Raw genomic sequence first — 5000 nt, forward strand, 5'->3', positions numbered from 1 at the left:
AGATACGAAGGGAAAACTCATTACTCGTCGGGGTGGCACATCCAGGCTCTCGACCCTCCCAAAGTGTCCGACCAGGGTGCACCCTGCCGGGCTAAGAGAACAGCCAGGTGAACCCTGGAGGTTCCGAACTCCAGACCCCTGGACCCGACGGCTCAGTCCGCCTCAGGTGCACTACAGAGGTCCTCGGGCTGTCCCTGAGTGCATTAAAACGGAAATCAGAATTACTCCCCCGGGTGGCACTTCCAGGCTCTCGACCCTCCCAAAGTGTCCGACCAGGGTGCACCCTGCTGGGCATGGTTAGCCGCCAGCCCCCTTCCTGGAGGTCTGGTTGGCACGGGGTTTTGCAAATAGGTCCCGTCGGGTATATGGGAGAGCAAAGAGAATCAATGGGGTCCAAGCACTAAATTCATCCAGTGGCGTTCTCTGGAAGCCCAAGGGGAGTCCGAGGGGTGTTCGGCCGGCAAGGGGAGCTCTCCCTCGGACACATGATCAAACGCCTGTCCCCTACCGGAAAGTGGTGTGCTCTGGATGCCCCCCCCCCCCCCATCCCCCGAGGGGGGTGCTTATCCCGCGAGGGGAGCCCTCCTCGGGTTAAGTGAACCATCATGCCGATTCCCCTATGGAAGTGGGCACATCCAGGCACACAGTCTGCTTTGCTCTCCCCGACCCGAGTGCGTCTGTTGGGCTGAGTGTACGCCCAGGCAACTGGATCCAATGGCTCAGTCCGCCGCAGCGTGCTTCGACGATGGGTCGTACAGCCATGCCACCAGGGTGGGCGTGTTTGTAAATGTACCAGTGGATTCTCGTCGGCCTGCCACATCCATGGTATCGACCCACCAGGCCTGTCCGACCAGGGGTTGACCCTGGACGGGCACGGTCTGTGGTTTGGCCCTTGTCCTAGATGAAATCGGGCACGGGGTTTTCTGGCCAGGTACCATCGGGTTACTGGGAGAGCGGCTTCGGTCTCCAGGTGAGACCAATGGTGAAGCAGCACGAGGCAATGGAGAGCATGCAAAGCGATGGGGAAGCCATGCACGGCAATGGCCACGAAAAAAAAAAAAAAATCACCACGGAAGGAACGTGAAGAACAAGGAGGAGTGTAGTGACACTGCCCAAAGCTGCCCGGTGTTGCAGGGGTCTATTGGTGTGTTGCTTCCTTGTTTGGTAGAGTGGAGTACCAGACCCGCCAGGGGTAGGCAAACCATTCCCCCTACGGTAAGTGAGGAGCCAGCCATTTGACGAGCGGGTGTCCACGTGTACGGGTGCGAGCGCTATCCCCCCACACGGGGTTAGGCCACGGCCTTAGGTGGACGTCTGCCGACCAGCCCCGGCTGATCCAGAACTTCTGATGTGGAGAGCGGTTTTGACAGATCCTCCCTGGTTCTAGCGGGTCAAGCCTCTGATGGGGGGTGGGGGTTATTTGTAACCCATCCCAGAACTCTCTGGGGGAGACTCAGACGGCCAGTCTGTCTACTCAGTTGTCCTATACTGGTGTCTGTGGTTTGGGAGGAAGGGAGTGCCCTGCTTTGTTGGCCTCCTCTTCAAACCTACCTGGGCCCACGAATCACTCTTCTTGGTTACATCACGAAACGTAGGTTGAGCGAGGCTAGGGGGGAGGGAATTCGACGAGGTCTTTCCCTTGTCCCCCCACCAGCGGCCCACGAAAATCAAAACGGCGTGAAGAGAGGGAACGCCGAAAGCACCTGGAGTCGGCCGTCCGCACCTCCGGAGGAGGTGGACGGGGTACGGTGCGGGCATGACCGGATGGGACAGCTTTGCATCAAGGTGAGAGGTCGGCGTCCGAAGGCCAGAGGGCGGTGCGCGAGCACGTTTACACTGGCCGCGGAAGCTGTCCTGGGTAGCCCTGTATGGCGTCTGGACCTGACGGCGCACGCACTTACAACCCGCTGCTTCCTAGCCCCCGGAAGGGGAGGCGGATGTCACTCGTGGTTCATCCCAGACCACGGTGCAAACTACCTGGTTGATCCTGCCAGTAACATATGCTTGTCTCAAAGATTAAGCCATGCAGGTCTAAGTGCACACGGCCGGTACAGTGAAACTGCGAATGGCTCATTAAATCAGTTATGGTTCCTTTGATCGCTCCACACGTTACTCGGATAACTGTGGTAATTCTAGAGCTAATACATGCAAACGAGCGCTGACCCTTCGGGGGATGCGTGCATTTATCAGACCCAAAACCCATCCGGGGGGCTCGGGCCCCCCGGCCGCTTTGGTGACTCTAGATAACCTCGGGCCGATCGCGCGCCCTCCGCGGCGGCGACGTCTCATTCGAATGTCTGCCCTATCAACTTTCGATGGTACCATAGTCGGCTACCATGGTGACCACGGGTAACGGGGAATCAGGGTTCGATTCCGGAGAGGGAGCCTGAGAAACGGCTACCACATCCAAGGAAGGCAGCAGGCGCGCAAATTACCCATTCCCGACACGGGGAGGTAGTGACGAAAAATAACGATACAGGTCTCTTTCGAGGCCCTGTAATCGGAATGAGCGTATCCTAAACCCATGGGTGAGGACCCATTGGAGGGCAAGTCTGGTGCCAGCAGCCGCGGTAATTCCAGCTCCAATAGCGTATATTAAAGTTGCTGCAGTTAAAAAGCTCGTAGTTGGATGTCGGGAGTGGGCTGGCGGTCCGCCGCGAGGCGTGCCACCGCCTGTCTCAGACCCTGTCTCCCGGTGCCCCCCGGATGCCCTTGGCTGGGTGTCCGGACGGGGCTCGGAGCGTTTACTTTGAAAAAATTAGAGTGTTCAAAGCGGGCCCGCTTCTCGCCTGAATACCTGAGCTAGGAATAATGGAATAGGACTCCGGTTCTATTTTGTGGGTTTCCTGAACCAGGGCCATGATTAAGAGGGACGGCCGGGGGCATTCGTATTGCGCCGCTAGAGGTGAAATTCTTGGACCGGCGCAAGACGGACGAAAGCGAAAGCATTTGCCAAGAATGTTTTCATTAATCAAGAACGAAAGTCGGAGGTTCGAAGACGATCAGATACCGTCGTAGTTCCGACCGTAAACTATGCCGACCCGCGATCCGGCGGCGTTATTCCCATGACCCGCCGGGCAGCGTGAGGGAAACCACGAGTCTGTGGGTTCCGGGGGGAGTATGGTTGCAAAGCTGAAACTTAAAGGAATTGACGGAAGGGCACCACCAGGAGTGGAGCCTGCGGCTTAATTTGACTCAACACGGGAAACCTCACCCGGCCCGGACACGGAAAGGATTGACAGATTGATAGCTCTTTCTCGATTCTGTGGGTGGTGGTGCATGGCCGTTCTTAGTTGGTGGAGCGATTTGTCTGGTTAATTCCGATAACGAACGAGACTCCGGCATGCTAAATAGTTACGCGGCCCTCCGCGGTCGGCGTCAAACTTCTTAGAGGGACAAGTGGCGTTCAGCCACGCGAGATGGAGCAATAACAGGTCTGTGATGCCCTTAGATGTCCGGGGCTGCACGCGCGCCACAATGGTTGGATCAGCGTGTGCCTACCCTACACCGAGAGGTGCGGGTAATCCGCTGAACCCCATTCGTGATGGGGACTGGGGATTGCAATTATTCCCCATGAACGAGGAATTCCCAGTAAGCGCGGGTCATAAGCTCGCGTTGATTAAGTCCCTGCCCTTTGTACACACCGCCCGTCGCTACTACCGATCGGATGGTTTAGTGAGGTCCTCGGATCGGCCCCGCCGGGGCTCCTCGCGGGCCTTGGCGGAGCGCCGAGAAGTCGATCAAACTTGACTATCTAGAGGAAGTAAAAGTCGTAACAAGGTTTTCGTAGGTGAACCTGCGAAAGGATCATTAACGGGTAACGCTGTCCGGCGTGCCTCCTCTCCCGACCCCCTCGACTTCGCCGTCCCCCCGCGTCGGGGCCCAGGGTCGAAAGGGTCTTCGGGGTTGCTGTTACACGTGGTCGCTTGCAGGTCAGGCTGGACAGAAGGCATAAAGGAGGAGCCTAGTCCCTCCCACCCCTTCCTCGTCCTCCGCCTCTTCCTCCGCGTCGTCCTTCAGCACCCCCCCCCCGCAGGCCCCGGTATTCTCTGGGTTCCAGCGCGAGAGACGCGTCGTTCAAAAAACTCGGCGTCCCCGCTCGTCGGGCGAAGGCCGGTTTCCCCTCACCTTGCCGGCAGGAGAAGCGCCTGCGAGTCGAGCGGGTCGTACGGGTCCGTCCCGCGCCCTCCCTCTCGCTCGCACGGCCGCTGCCTCCGTCCACCGCGAGGGGTTTTCCTATTTTGTTGTCCTTGTCATTCATCCCCGTCCCCTTGCTCGCTGACGAGCGGACTTTCCGGGGGGGGTTGCGAGCGCTGCTCCTCGTGGGGCAGGCCATGGCCCTTCCTGTGTTCGTCCGCCCACCGGCGTCCTGGGGCGTGGTGGTGGTGGGTGGCGCAGCCGGTTCCCCTGCTTCTCTCTCTCAGAAAGGAGTCTCAGGGGGACCCCCGGCAGGTACCTAGGGCTTGGCCCACGCTACGTGAGTTCCACCCCTTTCGAGGGGTCGGACGGGGCGGGCGCGGAGGGCCGCGGTTCAAAGACTGACTCGTCTGCCACGTGGGGCGTGTGGGCAAAGCGCAACCCCGCGCCCGTTTCAACACTCGCAGACGGGGGCGCCTGACCGGTTGGTGAAACCTTTTAAACCTGTCTTTGTAGTCGTGGTGAAAGACCTAAACTGAGCCTGAAATAAAAGAGTACAACTCTTAGCGGTGGATCACTTGGCTCGTGCGTCGATGAAGAACGCAGCCAGCTGCGAGAACTAATGTGAATTGCAGGACACATTGATCATCGACATTTCGAACGCACATTGCGGCCCCGGGTCCATCCCGGGGCTACGCCTGTCTGAGGGTCGCTATTCCTATCTGTCGGACCTGCCTTCTCAGGCGGGACCGCGGTTGGAGGTTCGTAGGTGGGGGGGTGCCCCCTGGCCTCCGTCTTCCTAAAAGCAGACGGTTCCCGGTCGCTGTCTCGGTGAGATCCGGTCGGTGGGTTCGCTGCGGTTG

The 5000-nt window shown here is 59.1% G+C and overlaps 2 non-coding genes across 2 annotated transcripts; both read left to right on the forward strand.

Moving 5' to 3' along the window:
* Positions 1-1974: 1974 nt before the first annotated feature.
* LOC145655393 (18S ribosomal RNA) lies at positions 1975-3813 on the forward strand. The gene has a single exon (XR_014121522.1). It is a non-coding gene; the product is annotated as an 18S ribosomal RNA (ribosomal RNA).
* Positions 3814-4695: 882 nt separating this feature from the next.
* LOC145655389 (5.8S ribosomal RNA) lies at positions 4696-4849 on the forward strand. The gene has a single exon (XR_014121518.1). It is a non-coding gene; the product is annotated as a 5.8S ribosomal RNA (ribosomal RNA).
* The last annotated feature ends 151 nt before the right edge of the window (positions 4850-5000 follow it).

The sequence above is a fragment of the Electrophorus electricus genome, unplaced genomic scaffold (assembly GCF_041902795.1).
Source record: "Electrophorus electricus isolate QZ-2024a unplaced genomic scaffold, ASM4190279v1 Scaffold251, whole genome shotgun sequence".
Taxonomy (NCBI): domain Eukaryota; kingdom Metazoa; phylum Chordata; class Actinopteri; order Gymnotiformes; family Gymnotidae; genus Electrophorus; species Electrophorus electricus.